Consider the following 21,008-nt stretch of genomic DNA (forward strand, 5'->3'; position numbering starts at 1 on the left):
TGGCAAAACAACGTTTGCCGGGACAGGTAGTAGATACATATACATTTTTAGGTCCTGCCTGCAACTTCTTTCGCGTTCAACTAAAATTTTTGTTTTTTTTTGATTGCTTTTTATTTTTTAGACCTCAGATACCTTCAACTACATATATATGCCATGGTTTGTTAGTTAAGAATAAATGTCAGAGATTATATTTTATTGTCAAATATTTATATGCCGTAAAAGGCGACTAAGGGCTTACAAACTTGGGATTCTTCTTTAGGCGATGGGCTAGCAACCTGTCACTATTTGAATCTCAATTCTATCATAAAGCCAAATAGCTGAATGTGGACATTCGTTTTTTTCAGGACTGTTGGCTCTGTTTACCCTGTAAGAGATATAGACGTGACCGTATGTATGTATGTCAAATATTTTTCATTTGATTTCCATTATTTCTTTGCTCCAAACAAACAAACTCTTCAGCTTTATAATATTAGTATAAAAGTATAGATTTAATTTGTATTATTGTCTGTTCGTTTTAACGTTTATAAAAGTCCAATCTACTTTTATTTCATTTTGAAATGTCGCAGCGGTAAAGGTTACTTGATAGTATAGAGCTAATAACATTTTTTAATTTCAGACACGAACAGTTAAGTTAGCCTGTCAAAAATTCATCGTTAATTTAAAAAAAAAGAAAATGCTACATTTTCATAATCATTATTATAAATGACGTATTAAAGGTTCTTAAAGGTAAAAATAAATATTAAAGGTAAAAAAAATTTTGGTTGACTGGAAGAAATCCCATACATACATATAATCACGTCTATATCCCTTGCGGGGTAGACAGAGCCGACAGTCTTGATAAAACTGATAAGTCACGTTCAGCTGTTTGGCTTAATGATAGAATTGAAATTCAAATAGTGACAGGTTGCTAGGCTTTCGCCTAAGAGAAGAATCCCAAGTATATAAGCCTTTCCCTTAGTCGCCTTTTATAATATCCATGTGAATGAGACGGAGTGGTCAAATTCCTTTTTTATTGGTGCCGAGAAACCACACGGCACCCGGAAGAAATCCCAATGGGGATAAATCCGCCATTGTACATATTCTTCTAAATCTAATGACTGTTTTGTAATTTGTTATATTTCTTTTTCAGCACAATCAACAAACAAACAAACAACAACATATTGATTGATTGATGACCTGTTGACTGTACTATTGACTCTTCTCTCAGTTATGGACATTACTTAGGTACATACAAACATAAAATCACGCCTCTTTCCCGGAGGGGTAGGCTCTTTCCACTTACCACGATCTCTGCATACTTCCTTCACTTCATCCACATTCATAACTCTCTTTATGCAAGCTTGGCGGTTTCATTATTTGGATTTTTATCCTATGCTCTTAAACATGTGAGTAAACTTGCACATTCAGCCAACTGGATGTGCAACCGTTGTCCAACAAAGATAGCGGAGGTCAGACGTGAGTCACTTGTTAAATAAAAAAAAAACCTTCAATTTTAATGATATTAATTTTTGTCACTTCTAATAGTTACCGAGATCTATACAATCCGACTAGTTTTAAACCGACCGACCTTCTGATAAGCAAGGTTATACGAGCGAACATACAAATAGGTATATTGCTACATACACAAACATCACGTCTGTATTCCTTACAGGGTAGACAGAGCCAACAGTCTATGAAAGACTGAAAAACCACGTTTAGTTGTATGGCTGAATAATGGAGTCGAGATATTTTCTGTCATACTATGAATAATATCTTTTAACATCTTTATTCTTTCGGGGGTAGACAGAGCCAACAGTATCATGAATACTGAAAGGCTACGCTCAGGTGTATGGCTTAATGATGGAATTGAAAGATTTGTGTAGTAAATGTAGTAAATTTGCCGTGTGGTTCCCGGCACCAATAAAAAATAGAATAGGACCACTCCGTCTCGTTCCTATGGATGTCGTAAATGGCGACTAAGGACTTAGGCTTATTAACTTGGCTAAGCTTATTTTTGGCTATGAGCTAGCAACCTGACACTATTTGAATCTCAATTCCATCATTAAGCCTTACAGCTGAACGTGGCCTTTCAGATTTTGCGATCGCGAGACTGTTGGCTCTGTCTACCCCACAAGGGATTAAGACGTGATTATATGTATGTTTGTATGTAAGAGTTTGACCATTGGGACAAAATTGTGATTCTTCTTTTTAGGCGATGGGCTAGCAACCTGTCACTATTTGAATCTCAATCCTAACATTAAGGCAAACAGCTGAACGTGGCCAGTCTTTTCAAGACTGTTCTCACTGTCCACCTCGTATGGGATATAGACGTGTTTATATGTGTGTATGTATGTAACAATATTATAGTTATTTTTATCATACCTCAGCAGTTACCAAAGGTTTGTGACTCAACTTATTGTATAATCTATTGTTTGTTATTTTGCAATCATAGTATTAAATAATACCCTTAGTGTTCTGCCACGAATTGGCACGGGTCAGTTTACGAGTATAATAATATAACTAACTTCTACCCACGACTTTGACTGCATACATACATACAATCACGTCTATATTCCTTGCGGGGTAGACAGAGCCAACAGTATGAAAAGACTGATAGGCCCAATCAGCTATTTGGCTTTAAGATATAATTGAGATTCAAATACTGACAGGTTGCTAGTCCATCGTCTAAAAAAAGAATGCCCAGTTTAGAAGCCTATCCGTTTGTCGCCTTTTACGACACTCATGGGATAAAGATGGAGTGGTCCTGTTCTTTTTTCTATCGATGCCGGGAACCACACGGCACTTACTACGGCAATACATACATTACATATAATCCCGTCTTATTCCCTAACGGGGTAGAAAGAGCCAACAATCTCATAAAGACTGAAAGGCTATGCACAGCTGTATGGCTAACCAATTGTCATATCAAAAAACTCGCTCAGTCAATAGCAGCGAAGAATCTAAATCGCGCAAGCAAAGATTTCACGGATTAGAGCGTAAATACAACCTCCGACTCGACATCGTCTGTCGTGCGGTTCCCCAGACATCACACCAGCCTGGAGGAAGATATTCCCGCTACAAACATTCGTTCACACAGTAAACGAATGTAGGTACCTCATTGCGGACAGATTACGAAATCGTAATAATATCGATTATTCGAAAGGTATCGATATCTAGTTGAATCGATTATCGAGGTCGCGTTACGTCGGCGTTTGATCGATTTGTCCGATTCCCGAAGTTATAACTTCGTTAATAATTTTTAACGGTTTTTTTTTAACAGCTATTTATTATGTACTACCAACATGAAAATGTTTGATGCGTTCTTGTTAAAAATATTTGTTTTTTTGTTTTTAATATATAGGTACGGGACAAATTACACAGATTGAGTTAGCTTCGAAGTAAGTTCGAGACTTGTATTACGTGATACTAACCCAACGATACTTTATTTTATAATAAATACTTATATAGATAATCATCCAAGACCCAGGCCAATCAGAAAAAGTTCTTTTCTCATCATGCCCTGGCCAAGATTCGAACCCGGGACCTCCGGTGTCATAGACAAGCGTACTACCGCTGCGCCACAGAGGCCGTCATATTGATAGGGAATATTTTTGTTGCAGTTGTGATATGACCTTTATTCTTCTTCTTCCTCCTGGCTTTAGAGTCTCCACTCTGGAGAGGAGCCCGGGTATGCCTTTGAGCATGGATCCTGGATTGGGTGAGTCAGGTTTTTACACGAAGCGACTCCCGTCTGACCTCCGCAACCTTTGCAGGGGAACCTTACCCGTATTGGATCGATCATGGTTACACATCCAGTTGCCTGAATGTGCAGGTTTCCTCGCGATGTTTTCCCTCACCGTAAGAGCATCGATTAGTATTCAAACTAATGAACATAACTTCGAAAATGATAAATACTTAAAATGTACTAGAAAAAAAGAAATTCTTACCAAAATCCGCTGCCGCAGTGAAAAACCCAGTGAAAATGTCAAAAAAAAAAATTTATCACATTTATTCACTACACATCAAATTCTGTCACTTCACATTTCTAAAATAACACAAAAATTAAAAAAAAAACTTAAATCACCACTAGCCGAAATAATAATCGTAAAAATAGAAAAATAAATAAACAATCACAGCGTAGAATGCGAATTTCAAATATAAAAATAAAAAATCTTTAAAAAAATTTAATGTAATTTTCAAAACACCGTTTTCCTGATGTGGTCTTTTATTCACTTGCATTTATATTTATTTTTTCTTATGCCAATGTCCTGTAACAATGTAATTTTGTTTTTTATTCAAAAAACCTACTTAATATGACATAAACAGGTATTATTTCAATTCCATCATAGAGCCTGAACGTGGCCTTTTCAAAACTGTTGGCTCCGTCTACCCTGCAAGGGATATAAACGTGACTATATGTATGTATGTATTTATAAATTAATAAAATGTTTATTCGGGAAAAATAACAAAAATATGTGTATAGTAAGTTATGAAAATCATATGAAAAGATTCCAAAATTTTGGAATTCTACTTATTAATTGGAATTATTTTAATAGGCGACGCGCTAGCAAGCTGTCACTATTTGAATCTCAATTCCATCATTAAGTCATACACCTGAACGTGGCATTTCTTTCTTTGCGAGACTGTTGGCTCTGTCTACCCCGTAAGGGATGAAGCTGTGACTATATGTATGTATAGTTTCAACCTTATCAGTTTTAAAGCAACCAGCTAATGTGATTTCTATCATTAGTCTATTACAAAATGGCTGTAATTAAATTAACGAGTACCATTATTTTTAACAAGACTATTACTTTCATCACGCCACGTGACAGGTTGCTAGCCCATCGCCTAAATGAATAATCCCAAGTTTATAAGGTTATCCCTTAGTCGCCTTTCACGACATACATGGGAAAGAGATGGAGTGCTCGTGCTTCTATATTGTTGCCGGGAACCACACGGCACATTGCAAGGAGATTGTGAATAGATACTTAATTATAATGGTTATTTTTTTTTTGTATGAATGCGGTGTATTTTCGTTACTTTAGAATGCAACCATTTAATTTTTTTCCATGAGTGTCATAAAAGGCGACAAAGGGAAAAAGTTATAAACATGGGATTCCTATGGATCCTATTCCAACGGGTGAAATAAATAAATAAATACCTATATACGGGACAAATTACACAGATTGAGTTAGCCTCGAAGTAAGTTCGAGACTTGTGTTACGAGATACTAACCCAACGATACTATATTTTATAATAAATACTTATATAGATAAACATCCAAGACCCAGGCCAATCAGAAAAAGTTCTTTTCTCATCATGTCCTGGCCGGGATTCGAACCCGGCACCTCCAGTGTCACAGACAAGCGTACTACCGCTGCGCCACAGAGGCCGTCAATAAACATAAATTAATCACATAACATTTTGCAAAATGCCAACCTAAGACAATTGACAGACGACACACTCATAAAACTGATACACATAAACATACATTTACAACATAATAACATACACAACAAAAAAAAACCACAAGAAAATTAAAGATAACAAAAAAATTATGTTCGTCAAATTAGAAAAGGTTTATTTTTCACAGATTTTCAGACGAAAATGATCGTAAAAAAAAAATTAAAGTTTTTTTTTTGAACGAAACACACATACGTTCACTAAACCGGTCGCAAGCACACTGGTTGAGGTTAGAAAGGAGGGGGAAGAGGTGGGGGGAAGGGGGGGGGCAGTGTCTGTTCGTGAACGGAAACCTGACGGAATATAAAACAAGTGTTTCATAACTATACGGTTATATCGCTTTGAGTATGCCGAATGCCGTGTGGTTCCCGGCACCAATAGAAAAATAAGAATAGTTAGAATCACTCCATCAAACAGTGACAGGTTGCTAGCCCATCGCCTAAAAGTAGAATCCCAAAGTTCCCCTAAAAGCCTATCCCTGAGTCTCCTTTTACGACATCCACAGGAAAGAAATCTTTCGCATTTTGGTGCCGGGTACCACACGGCACGTAGAAAGAAAACATCTTATTATACTATCTCAATAAATCTATACTAATATGTATTATAAAGCTGAAGAGTTTGTTTGTTTGAACGCGCTAATATCAAGAATCTGGTTCGAATTGAAAAAATATTATTGCGTTGAATAGACCGTTTAGCGAGGAAGACTTGAGGCTATAATAACATCACGCTGCAACTATAAAGAGCAAAGAAATAATGGAAAATGTGAAAAAAAAAACGGGGAAAATTATTCATCCTCGAGGGCTTCAATAATGCCCAAAATACTATTCCACGCGGACGAAGTCGCAGGCACAGTTAGTCGTTTATAATATTATCAAGTAATTTAATGGACAACATTTATAGTTTTCGTCGTTTTAGATAAAATTATTTAATTGAAGGCTTTTAAACGCCTGGTTACTGATTGGCCTGGGTCTTGGATGTTTATCTATATAAGTATTTATTATAAAATATAGTATCGTTGAGTTAGTATCTCGTAACACAAGTCTCGAACTTACTTCGAGGCTAACTCAATCTGTGTAATTTGTCCCGTATATATTTATTTTATTTTATTCATTTGTTTTTGTCACCAAAGAAATGAATACTTCTTCTTCCTAGTCGTTACCTTTTCCCACTTTTTACATACATAAAACACATTACATAAAATCACGCCTCTTTCCCGGAGGGGTAGGCAGAGACTACCTCTTTCCACTTGCCACGATCTCTGCATACTTCCTTCGCTTCATCCACATTCATAACTCTCTTCATGCAAGCTCGGCGGTTTCGGGTACTCTCGACCTGACCCTTTGCCAGGGCGTCCTTAATTTGATCAAGATACGTTCGTCTAGGTCTTCCCACTCCGACCTTTCCCTCCACACTCTCCAATAAGTACATATTTGCTTACTACTACTTGCCACATCAAGTAAGTTAATATTCATTCATTTGCTGTTTGAACTACAATTATTTTATTTTCTACCCACTAAGTGTTCGATTTTATTTAATTGAGCGCACTTTGACATTGTACATAAATGTTTGTTTTTTGAATGTTCTCATTTGTAAGTGAATGTAATTCTTTATGAGAAATAAAGTTCTTAAACCACATATTTATATTAATTGCTCTTGGACAGAAAGACGTAAGAAAAGATGATTTCACACGACCGCCATCATGAGCAGTGTGTGAGACGGTGCACGCAATTTGTAGGGCGACAAAAGTTTCTAAGCAATTTGGGATAACATACATACATATATTCATGCCTATATCCCTTGCGGGGTAGATAGAGCCAATGGTCTTGAAAAGACGCAAAAATAATTTTTCAATTCGAACCAGCAGTTCCTGAGATTAGCGCGTTCAAACAAACAAACATATCAGCTTTATAATATTAGTATAGATTCACCACCAAATTTTTATTGGTGCCGGAAAATACACGGCACACTCCTACTAATATTATAAATGCGAAAGTTTGTGAGTATGTCAGTGTGGATGTTTGTTACTCTTTCACGCACAAACTACTGAACCGATTACGATGAAATTTTGTATGTAGGCAGCTGAAGACCCAGAATAACATATAGGCTTTTTTATCCCGGATTTCCCGCGGAATTGATAGGGTTTCCAAGGGAAATAGGCGTGATTTTATGTATGTATGTATGTATGTATTCATCACGTAAATGTCCCATTTATTAGGCGTTCATGGTCACACCAGCCCCCCCCCCACCCCACCCCCACGACAAGAGTTCCACCACGCGTGACAACAAGAAAGTGATCATGGTGAATGATATTCAACAAATATGTATTAAGTGCCCGAAACCGCCGAGCTTGCATGAAGAGAGTTATGAATGTGGATGAAGCAAAGGAAGTATGCAGGGATCGTGGCAAGTGGAAAGAGGTAGTCTCTGCCTACCCCTCCGGGAAAGAGGCGTGAGTTTATGTATGTATGTATGTATGTATTACGTTACTAAAACATTCATCTGTTTGCCATGGATGTCGTAAAAGGCGACTAAGGGATAGGCCCACAAGCTTGGGATTCTTCTTTTAGGCGATGGGCTAGCAACCTGTCACTATTTCAATCTATTATATCGCTTAATAATTGTCAAAACGTTTGGTTTCACAACATTGGTTGACGTGAAATAAAACTAAGTTTACTGCCGCTTCCAAGGCGTCAGTGTTAAGAAGCGGTAACAAACTGCACTGCAGCATTTTATTCAACAACGTCAACTTCAGAAAAAGACTGAGCTGCGAGACTTGGGTTTTTACATGATGTTTTTGATGGCATCTTCTTTCAAATTTCAACATTTATAACATTCACAACGTTAGGTACTCCAAGTAATATTTAATTTAATGACTTAGTTCACCCCGTGTTACGAACTCCTTAGAGTGTTCTGAACTCCTTTGTAAAGGAGTTACATTTTGTATTTTAAAATAAGAAAAATAATAAAAATAAATGACAGTCTGTTTTTAAGCGTGCATCATCTTTTATTTACCAGCGCAAAATATTTTATTATTTTCAGCAAATTTCCTATACCCCGTCATCATACACTAATTCCGTGTGGTATCCAGCAGTTTGGAATAGAACCACTCCATACCTTTCCCATTGATGCCGTAAAAGGTGACTAAGACATAGGCTTATTAACTTGGGATTCCTCTTGTCGGCGATGAGCTAGCAACCTGTCACTATTTGAATCTCAATTCCAACATATAGCCTTGCAGTCTAGCGATTCAAGACTATTGGCTCTGTCTACTCCGTAAGAGATAAGACGTGATTGTAGTATGTACGTATGGAGAAGAAGAAGAAAAGGAAATTCCATTCCTAATCCACACTATATGCGTGACACTAAACGCGCATGCGCCAATGAAAATTAATCACGCGTTTAATTATTCAGTTCCTTTCAAGTTAAAAACGTTTCCCCGAATCGTAAAAATGGAGGAAGTCTACTTATAGTTAACACGATGGCATGTCCGGGAATCACATACATACATATAATCACGTCTTTATCCCTTGCGGGGTAGACAGAGGGCAACAGTCTCGAAAATACTGATATGTAACGTTCAGCTGTTTGGCTTATTGATAGAATTGAGATTCAAATAGTGACAGGTTGCTAGCCTATCGCGTAAAAGAAGAATGTCTTTTTTATAAGCCTATCCTTTAGTCGCCTTTTACGACATCCATGGGAATGAGACAGAGTGGTCCTATATCTTTTTTTATTGGTGCCGGAAACCACAGGGCACAAACAGATAACCGGAAATCAGACACACACTTATGTCTTTACCCCGGACGGTGAAAACAGAGTCTATACATAGTTCAAACTCGGGGGCCATGTTTAACTGGATCTTAAGATTCGGATAGTGACAGGTTCGTATAGTGACATGTTCGTACAGTGACAGGTTCGTACAGTGACAGGTTCGTATAGTGACAGCTTCGTATAGTGACAGGTTCGTATAGTGACAGGTTCGTAAGTTAATATTTAAGTAAGTAAGTAAATGCTTCACTAAAGGAGTATTAACCTTATTCCTTAGTCGCCGTTAACGACATACATGAGAAAGTGATGGAGTGGTCCTATTATATTTCTATTGGTGCCGGAAACCACACGGCAATGTATATCCTACTAATATTATAAATGCGAAAGTTTGTAAGTATGGATGTTTGTTACTCTTTCACGCAAAAACTACTGAACCGATTACGATGAAATTTAGTATGTAGGTAGCTGAAGACCCAGAATAACACATAGGCTACTTTTTATCCCGGAGTTCCCGCGGGATTGATAGTGTTTCCATGCGGACGAAGTCGCGGGCGGCCTCTAGTGGATTATATTTTCAAGGAAATATGTACTAACTTTACGTTGTATGATTATTATTGGTTCATTTCTAAGCAATTAACTTTCTAATTCACATTACCGAAGCGATATTGCGTTTTTTAATACTATTTGTTATATTAGGAAGCAATGAATTGGCTAATCAATATTTCTATACGTAGATATTCCGTGTGGTTACCGGCACTTCGGTAACGCATATACTTATTTGCCATGGATTATTTATTCATTTATTTAAACTTTATGCACGTAAAATGTACAACAGGTGGACTCAATGGCATTAAGGCATTCTATGCCAGTCGAATCTATCTATACTAATATTATAAAGCTGAAGAGTTTGTTATGGAGGTCAGACGGGAGTCACTTCGTGTAAAATACTTATTAAATTACCTTCCCTATCATATTTTATTACTTTTCCGTATCTTCTACTCCTGGCTTCTTAGTCCCGGTTGCATCCTGACTCTGCAGAGGAGCCCGGGGTGTGCCTTTGACCATGGACCTTGGATTGGGTGAGTCAGGTTTTCACACGAAGCGACTCCCGTCTGACCTCCGCAACCTTTGCAGGGGAACCTAACCCGTATTGGATCCATGGTTACACCATCCAGTTACCTGAATGTGCAGGTTTCCTCACGATGTTTTCCTCACCGTATGAGCATCGGTTAGTATTTAAACTAATGTACACAACTTCGAAAATAGCCATTGGTACACGGCAATAGTGAGGTTCTATTACAAACATATACATACATACATATGGTCACGTCTATATCCCTGAATGGCTACGTTCAGCTATTTGGCTTAATGATAGAATTGAGATTCAAATAGTGACAGGTTGCTAGCCCGTCGCCTAAAAAAAGAATCCCAAGTTAGTAAGCATATCCCTTAGTCGCCTTTTACGACATCCATGGGAAAGAGATGGAGTGGTCCTATTCTTTTTTGTATTGGTGCCGGGAACCGCACTTTCGGCACGTTTATCATCATTTAACGGGTTCAATTACTTTTCCGTATATTGTAAGTCATATATAAACAAACATTTACTTACTAACTAATTTATTATAGTTCCTTTCCATTGTTCCCGTGTTTCGTGAACAGACTATTGTTTTAGACAATGCGAGATGGCATCGGCTAATTGGACAGTTAATTTTTTTAATTACCTTTGTGTGTTTAAGGATGTGACGTGCCCGATGGTTGGGTAGGCGCGTACGGCACAAATCTATTTTCTTTTCATCTAACGGCCTCTGTGGCGCAGCGGTAGTACGCTTGTCTGTGACATCGGAGGTCCCAGGTTCGAATCCCGGCCATGGCATGATGAGAAAAGAACTTTTTCAGATTGGCCTGGGTCTTGGATGTTTATCTATATAAGTATTTATTATAAAATATAGTATCGTTGAGTTAGTATCTCGTAACACAAGTTTTGAACTCACTTCGAGGCTAACTCAATCTGTGTAATTTGTCCCGTATGTATGTATAGGTATATATATACTAATATTATAAAGCTGAAGAGTTTGTTTGTTCGTTTGTTTGAACGCGCTAAACTCAATAATCATTGATCCTTGATCAAATCGGAAAAGTTCCAGCAAAAGATCTGGTCAAGTGTACCCGAAACCGCCGAGCTTGCATGAAGAGAGTTATGAATGTGGATGAAGCGAAGGAAGTGTGCAGGGATCGTGGCAAGTGGAAAGATGTGGTCTCTGCCTACCTCTCCGGGAAAAAGGCGTAGATATTATTGTATGTAAGTATATCATACTAATACTACATCCATATAGTCACGTCTATATCCCTTGCAGGGCAGACAGTGCCAACAGTCTTGAAAAGATTTAGAGGCCACGTTCAGCTGTATGGCTTTACAATGGAATGAGATTTAAATAGTGTCAGGTTGCTAGGCCATCGCCTTAAATACGAATTCCAAGTGTATTACCTTATTTGCCTTTACCTTAATTGACTTTTACAAACTGCACGGTACGAGAAACAGCTGGTACACGACATTTACTCTTCGCTTCTATGTGCGCTTCCCTTAATCGCTTTTTACGAAAACACAATAACCTACTTGTAAAACAAACAATAATAATGACAGCTGTACAACAGCTATAAACTGACATTACCTACTTTGTAAATTCAAACTGGTTTTTAATGTTACCGGTGATAAAAATTGCTTGGCATTTAAAATAATGGCTATTTTTATACGAACTCGTATATCTTGCTTTTTATAAATCTAGGTGTACCTACTCCTCTATATATATAATATTCCTTGTAATGTGTACTTGGTATTTAAAAATTATTTATACGAGATATTTAAGAAAAAATTGTACGAGATTTTTTTTTTGCCTATTAAGATTATACTAATTTTTATGGGACTATAAATCTGTCTATAGTTATTTCTTGTGTTTAAAATAACTGAATAATTTATATTTATTACTAGCTGTGCCCGCGACTCCGTCCGCGTGGAATAGTTATTTTGGGCATCATTGAAGCCCTCCAGTATGAATAATTTCTCTCGTTTTTTACACATTTTCCATTATTTCTTCGCTCCTAACGGTTGCAGCGTGATGTTATATAGCCTAAAGCCTTTCTCAAACATAAATACCTATATTTTTTCAATTCGAACCAGTAGTTCCTGATATTAGCGCGTTGAAACAAACAAACAAACTCTTCAGCTTTATAATATTAGTATACATAGATGTGGAAAATTTAAATGAGAACCAATCTGTTTTTTAAATTCAAATTATGCGGGTCAGAATTTGATATGATAAAAAAAACTCGTCTTTTTGACAGATGTCTGATTTGTCACCTTCCCCGTTGCTGTGATGCAATGAAACGAATACAATATTACTTGTGCAATAGGTTAAAATGTCATCTTCATTGGCACTGGTTAGATAATAAAAATCTGAATAGTCATATTTTATAGTCTAGCAACCTAATTCATAAACGTTACTTAAATATTAAGACCCACTTTAAGTCATACTTAAAAAAATCGTATTCATAAATGCTGTTTAGAGTTAAACATCTTCTTAAACAGTAAATAATAATAATAAATATATACGGGATAAATTACTCAGAGTTAGTATTTGAGTTAGTCTCGTATTAAGTCCGAGACTTGTGTTACAAGATACTAACTCAATGATACTATATTTTATAATAAAAACTTATACAGATAAACATCCTAGACCCAGGCCAAACGGAAAAAGTTCTTTTCTCATCATGCCCTGGCCGGGATTCGACCCCGGGACCTCCGGTGTCACAGACAAGCGTACTACCGCTGCGCCACAGAGGCGGTATATGTCTTAAATTGCTGTCAAATTAAACAGCCGTGTAAATAGAAAAAAGAATAGGACCACTCCATCACTTTCCCATGGATGTCGTAAAAGGTGACTAAGGGATTGGCTTATAAACTTGGGATTCTTTTTTTAGGCAATGGCTAGCAACCTGTCACTATTTGAATCTCAATTCTATCAGTCGGAAGTCATTACTTACTTTGGTGATGGATATAAAATTAACAAAATCTGTGCGAAAAATTATCATAATTTTAACGACAATCGGATGCACTAATGACAAATGATATTTTTCGCTGCCTTAATAAAAGCGAAATGTTGCTTATAAATCATCAATTATAGTTTTTTAAACCGCCTTCAAAGAAAAATACCGTGCGGTTCCCGGCACAAATATAAAAAACAATAGGACCACTCCATCTCTTTTCCATGGATGTCGTAAGAGGCGGCTAAGGGATAGGCTTATAAACTTGGGACTCTTTGAATCTAAATTTCATCATTAAGCCGAACAGCTGAACGTAGCCTTCCAGTTTTTCCGAGTCTGTTGACTCTGTCTACCCCTTAAGGGATTAAGATTATATGTATGTACTAGAGGCCGCCCGCGACTTCGTCCGCATGGAAACCCTATCAATCCCGCGGGAACTCTGGGATAAAAAGTAGCCTATGTGTTATTCTGGGTCTTCAGCTACCTACATACCAAATTTCATGGTAATCGGTTCAGTAGTTTTTGCGTGAAAGAGTAACAAACATCCATACATCCATACAAACTTTCGCCTTTATAATAGTAGTAGGATAGGATAGGATGTAGGACCACTCCATCATTTTCCCAGTGATGTCGTTAAAGGTTAGTTGTTAAATGCTGCAATGCGTTAAATGCTGCAGTGCAGTTTGTTACCGCTTCTTCTGCACTGACGCCTTGGAAGCGGCAGTAAACTTAGTTTTTAAGTAATTTATTTGACGTCAACCAATGTTGTTAAACCATACGACAATTATTAAGCGATATATAGTATCCTATAATAATGAATAAAAATTTTGAATTTTGTTACTGACACGAGAGAGTATCTTAGATCGATACGTATCTCGTATCGTAGAGATATGTAGATCTTACAACAGTGTTAATGACACCAAAGGTTTAATCGTGAAAAAGTAATTATGGTATCTGTGAACCGTTCAAACGGACGCCTATCTAATAGTGAAAAGCGCATTAATTACGGTGTAGTCAGTCAATCGGAATGGAAATAGTGGAGTTTTTTATTTTATTTTCTATATTTTTAATTAAAAATTAGACCCCCTGAGGCTAAATTCGGTTTGGTCTTAAACTATACTAATATTATAAAGCTGAAGAGTTTGTTTGTTTGTTTGTACGCGCTAATATAAGGAACTACTGGTTGTATTTGAAAATATATTTTTGCGTTGAATATACCATTTATCGAGGAAGGCTTTAGGCAATATAACATCACGCTGCAACTAAAAGAAGCAAAGAAATAATGGAAAATGTGAAATAAAAACGGGGGAAATTATATATCCTTGAGGACTTTTAATGATGCCTAATATAACTATTCCACGCGGACGAAGTCGCGGGCACAGCTAGTCACTTAATAATTGTCATATGTTTTGGTTTCACAACATTGGTTGATATATTACTAAAAACTATGTTTACCTACTGCCGCTTCCAAAGTGTCAGTGCATAAGAAGCGGTAACAAACTGCACTGCAGCATTTTCTTCAACGTTGTCGTTAAAGGCGACTAAGGGATAGTCTTACAACTTCTTTTTTAGGCGACCAGCTAACAACCTGTCACTATTTGAATTTCAATTCTATCATTAAGCCAAACAGCAGACAGTGGCATATCAGTCTTTTCAAGACCGTTGTCTCTGTCTACTCCGCAAGGGATATAGACGTGATTCATGTATGTATGTATGTATATCAATTGTAATTATGACTGTAACGTAGGAATCTGAACATCTCGGCTCGCTTTCTCTGTATTACGCAAAAGTATAGTGTATTGTTGTTAATGTGTTGTGTTTTGTTGGTAAAAGAGGGGTGCTATAACATTTCTATATGATAATATAATAATGTCATAGATATCCTACTAATATTATAAATGGGAAAGTTTGTGAGTATGTCAGGATGTCAGTATGGATGTTTGTTACTCTTTCGTGCAAAAACTATTGAATCGATTACGATGAAATTATGGTATGTGGGTAGCTGAAGACCCAGAATAACATATAGGCTAGACCTTTTATCCCGGAGTTTCCGCGGGATTGATTGTTACGTTATAATTGGGTTTCCACGCGGACGAAGTCGCAGGCGGCCTCTAGTTTAGTATAGTATATTTACCTCGTGACATAAAAAAAAATGAGAATTAAAAATCTGTAGCCGTGTGGTTCCCGGCACCGATAGGAAAAGAATAGAACAACTATCTCTTTTCCATGGATGTCGTAAAAGGCGACTAATGGCTTATTAACTTGGGAATCTCCTTGTAGGCGATGGGCTGGTAAAACCTGTCACTATTTTAATCTCAAATCAATCAATAACCACAGATAACGTGGCCTATCAGTCTTATCGAGACTGTTGGCTCTGTTCACCCCGCCAAGGATATAGGCGTGATTGTATGTATAAAATAATTAATAATAAGTAAGTACCTACTAATAGATAAATTCCATTATGAAGCTTTTTTGATCCGAACGTGGCCTTTCAGACTTTTTAAGTCTGTTCTACTCTTCCTACCCCGCAAGGGATATAGACGTGACTTTAAACATGTATGTATGTATTTACCTATGATTTTACAAAAAAACATCGCAACTAAATTAGAACCTCCTTTTTTATCTTTGCCGGCTTTTTTACCTTTGGCGCAGCGGTAGTACGTTTGCCTGTGACACCGGAGGTCCCGGGTTCGAATCCCGGCCAGGGCATGATGAGAAAAGAACTTTTCCTGTTTAGCCTGGGTCTTGAACGTTTATCTATATAAGTATTTATTATTATTATAAAATATAGTATCGTTGAGTTGGTATCTCGTAACACAAGTCTCGAACTTACTTCGAGGCTAACTCAATCTGTGTAATTTGTCCCATATATACTTATTTATCTAAGTTATCTACAGCTAAAATCAAAAGCGGAATCTATTGCTACAGTTGTCAGCAAAGATTGTATCTCTAAAGCTCGGTTGACCAGCGCATGACCTTGGTAACTGGTGCCGCAACCGTTACCCAAGTTAACTGGTTACATAACTACAACTGCACAATACTGATTGGTAACTCGACTTCGGTTTGACCGACTGTGAAAGGACAGTTATGATTTTCCGCCTATCTGTATTTATTTATTTATTCTTTATTGTAACAATTACAATTTGTAAAGTACAATAGGCGGACTTAATGATAATAGCATTATCTAACAGTCTACCATTGGGTTAAGCGGAGAATTATTGTATTATATTTTTTCGGAGTATTACTGAGACTACTGGCTCTGTCTGCCCCATGAAGGATAAGGGCGTGTTATGTGTGTATAATTAGCTTTTGTGCAGTGCTTCGCTCACGAGGAAAATTCTAGATAAGAAAAGTAGCTTATGTCACTTCCGAAAGTCTATTCTATATCTGTGCTAAATTTCGTGATAAACAGTCCAGTTAGTTTATGAGTTCATTCTATACAAACATACAAAATTTTTCTCTTATTAATAGAAATTATGAGTGTGGTTTTGGATAACGCTTATTTTCTAATGGGGTAGGCAGAGACAACATCTTCCCACTTACCACGATCTAGCATGCATACATCTTTCGCATCATCCAAATTTATAACTGTCTTCATGATAGCTCAACCGTCGGTTCAGGTAACTAACTATAAGAATAATCTTGTTGGACTAGGACCAAATTAAAAAGAACTATATTACAGACCTGTTAGTAGGTTACTATGTCTCAATCAAAACTGGTCATAGTCGCCATTACATCCAGTTCAACAAGACCTAGATAATAAAACAATCATCACGAATAGATAGGTCAATTAAAACTGGTTTTCTTGCTCGAATGGACCAATTAAGCAAGAGCTCGATTCCAAAACAAATATTATACGCAAATAGGTCAGCTCAGGCTGGGCGTTTTGCTGCTTAAAGAAACTAGTTTAGCAAGAGCTCTATTGCCTTATTTTTGTTAGATACGAATAGGTCTTTTAATATTGGGCGTTAATACTTTCACTTTGCAAGGCCGTATAAATGGTCTATAACACTAGTATTTTAGTTCGGTTTCACTACAATAGCTTACGTATCTTTAAATACGTTTAAAACAGCATGTAACTAATCTATACTAATATTATAAAGCTGAAGAGTTTGTTTGAACGCGCTAATCTCAGGAACTACTAGTTCAAATTGAAAAATTATTTTTGTGTTGAATAGACCATTTATCAAGGAAGCCTTTGGGTTATATAACATCACGCTGCAACTATTAGGAGCAAAGAAATAATGGAAAATGTGAAAAAAACGGGTAAAATTATTCCTCCTTGAGGGCTTCAATGATGCCCAAAATAACTATTTCACGCGGACGAAGTCGCGGGCACAGCTAGTACTATACTTGCTGTGAACATTGTTGGCCTACTTTTTCATACTGACCTACCCCGCAAAGGATATAGACGTGATTATATGTTATATTTTATCGTTGAGTTACGATCTCGTAACACAAGTCTCGAACTTTCTTAAGAGGGCTAACTCAATCTGTGTAATTTGTCCCGTACTTATACATCTACATACATACATATGGTCACGTCCATATCCCTTGCGGGGTAGACAGAGACAACAGTCTTGAAAAGACTGAATGGCCATGTTCAGCTATTAGAATAAATGAAAGAATTGAGATTCAAACAGTGACAGGTTGCTAGCCCATCGCCTAAAAAAGAATCCCCAGAAGTTTGTAAGCCTATCCCTTAGTCGCCTTTTACGACATCCATGGGAAGGAGATGGAGTGGTCCTATTCCTTTTTTGTATTGGTGCCGGGAACCACACAGCAAATATACCTATCTATACCCCCTTTTTGAGGATAGGGGTTAAAAGTAATGTCGTTTCGCTCATAGCTGTAATATAACCTTAATTTGAATTTAATTTCAAAGGAAATTGCGCAAAACCACTACCTTCTTGTAGGTAACTAAACTTTATGATTAAGATAATTAATAGTTTGATATAAGGTAATTAGGAAGGCCAAAGAAAAGGTATGTATAATACATACAGACATACATATAATCACGTCTATATCCCTTGCGAGGTAGACAGAGCCAATTGTTTGGCTTGATGATAGAATTGAGATTTATGTAAAGTGACAGGTTGCTAGCCCGTCGCCTAAAGGAGGATCACAAGTTTATCAGCCTATCCCTTAGTAGCCTTTTACGACATCTATGGGAAAGAGATGGAGTGGTCCTATTCTTTTTTCTATTGGTGCCGGGAACCACACGGCCCATATAATCACGTCTTTACCCCTTACGGGGTAAACAGAACTAGTAGCCTCTAAAATAGTGAAACACCACATTCAGCTGTTTGGCTTAATGATAGAATTGAGATTCAAAAAGTGACAGGTTGCTAGCACATCGCCTAAAAGAAGAATTTCAAGTTTATAAGCCATTCCGTTAGTCGCCTTTAACGATGTCTATAAAAAAAAGATGGAGGTATCCTATTCATAAATTAAATATGCATCCTTGTAAACAGAGGCATTTGACAAAAGTCATATATCAAGTTAAAAGGTCATTTTCTTTTTTTCGTCATATTATTAATTAGCAAATCAAGTTTGTGAATAATTATTAGCTAAAACTACTGAATATATTACTAATTTGTTTCAAATTATTATCTCAGAGTGAACAATAAATTATAGAAGATTTCGTAAATAAATATAACATAAGTATGTATGTTCTTTTTAAGCCCCGTCGAAAAACGACAGCGTATTAAAAGATAACACTAGATGAAAGCCAACAAACGCTTCTTTACTTAGTCGTCTTTAACGATATTCACGCTTGGGAATTATGGAGTGATCCTATGCTAACTTACAATGTTTGACACGATACTTTTACAACAATTATTTATATAAATAAATATATTATTAATGCATTCTTGTAACAGGTCTACGATTTTGATCACATCTTTATATTTTACGGGGTAGCCAGAGCCAACAGACTTGAAAAGACTGATAGGCCACGTTCAGCTGTATGGCTTAATGATAGAAATGAGATTCAAATAGTGACAGGTTACTAGCCCATCGCCTAAAAGAAGAATCCCAAGTTTATAAGCCTATCCCTTGGTCGCTTTTTACTACATCCATGAGCTGAAGAGATGGAGTGGTCCTATCCCTTTTTTTATTGGCGCCGGGAACCACACGGCAAAAAGCGGAATCCCAACATTAAGATTTCTAATCCATTTACGTAATAAATAATAAAAAAAATATATATATTGTTATCATCTCCGTTATTTCGTTAATAACGTTATTATTATTTAGTTACAAAGGACTGACTTTCTCGTCTCGCTGGTTATGTAACCATTTTGTAACCAAACTGGTCGTAATAGGGTCACTTATTTTAAATTCACAATATGCACCATTGGGAGTGCATTGAATAAACTAATTGTTCATAGTAATCATCTGTATTCAAATATCTACTAAATGCGAAAAATACTCACTCATTCATTCACTCACTGATTCCGAAATGTCAAAACTACTGAACAAATACAAATAAAATTTGGCAAGAAGACAGATTGTCGTGTGGTTACCAGGATTTTAGAATGGGATCGTTATAGGCGACTAAGGGTCAGCTTATAAACTTGGGATTCATCTTTTAGGCAATGGACTAGCAACCTGTCGCTATTTTAATCTCAATTATCATTGAGACATCCATGGGAAAGAGATGGAGTGGTCCTATTCTTTTTTGTAATAGTGCCGGGAACCACACGGCACGACTAAGGGATAGGCTTATAAACTTAGGATTCCTCTTTTAGGCGATGGGCTAGCAACCTGTCACTATTTGAATCTCGGTTCTATCATTAAGCCAAATAGCTGAACGTGGCCATTCAGTCTTTTCAAGACTGTTGGCTCTGTCTACCCCGCAAGGGATATAGACGTGATCATATGTATGTATGTATGTATCATTGAGCTGGGCAGCTCAGCGTGGCTTTTCTGGTTTTTGATGACTGTTGGCTCTGTCTACCCCGCAAGGGATATAGACGTATATTATGTATTATGTTATGTCCATTATTTGTCTGGACAATTGTAATTTGCTCATACATACATACATAAACTCACGCCTCTTTCCCGGAGGGGTAGGCAGAGACTACCTCTTTCCACTTGCCACGATCCCTGCATACTTCCTTTGCTTCATCCACATTCATAACTCTCTTCATGTGTAATTTGCTGAGATTACGCGAAAAGCTTCATACACGCGAATGGAGTCGCGGGTAACAGGTATTATTATATTACTAGCTGTCCCGGCAAACGTTGTTTTGCCATATAAATAATTTTTAAGTAAATTCTAGTTAAATAAAATGTTAATGGTGGACAACCCTTATCACTGAGGGGTATGAAAAATAGATGTTGGCCGATTCTCAGACCTACTCAATGTGCTCACAAAATTTCATGAGAATCGATTCAAGCCGTAAGGCCGATAAGGAGCGAAGAAATAATATGTGAAAAAAAAACGGGGAAAATTATACCTCCTTGAGGGCTTCAATGATACCTGAAATAACTTTTCCACGCGGACGAAGTCGCGGGCACAGCTAGTGTATGATTATTCTTCTAATTTTGCTCTCTTTACAGTCGTAACTTTGAATCAACATAGTTTTCACTGGTCATAGTGATATATACGACATTCTATGTTCAATTGTCTGTGACCGGCTGCGCGTGCGCACACAGCATTTGTTAGCAGTTTCCACTCTTTATTGTATGAAATTGTAGTTAGTTTACGACAAAAATCGTCTTGGTTATACACTTGTACTTTCACGGGAATGTGCCGT

The 21,008-nt window shown here is 37.0% G+C and overlaps 1 protein-coding gene across 2 annotated transcripts in view; it reads right to left on the reverse strand.

The window, feature by feature from the left end:
- LOC106135379 (fibronectin type III domain-containing protein 1) overlaps nt 1-21,008 on the reverse strand; it is a 45,218-nt gene that overhangs the window by 21,928 nt on the left and 2,282 nt on the right. Inside the window, exons 1-2 of one of the 2 annotated variants that reach the window (XM_060952748.1) lie at nt 5,419-5,642; nt 3,927-4,247 (exon numbers count right to left, since the gene is read on the reverse strand). The gene's annotated coding sequence lies outside the window, so the exon portion shown is untranslated. Of the gene's footprint in view, nt 1-3,926; nt 4,248-5,418; nt 5,643-21,008 lie in introns of those variants that run through there. The other variant, XM_060952749.1, reaches the window with a different exon arrangement.

This window comes from Amyelois transitella, chromosome 29 (assembly GCF_032362555.1).
Source record: "Amyelois transitella isolate CPQ chromosome 29, ilAmyTran1.1, whole genome shotgun sequence".
Taxonomy (NCBI): domain Eukaryota; kingdom Metazoa; phylum Arthropoda; class Insecta; order Lepidoptera; family Pyralidae; genus Amyelois; species Amyelois transitella.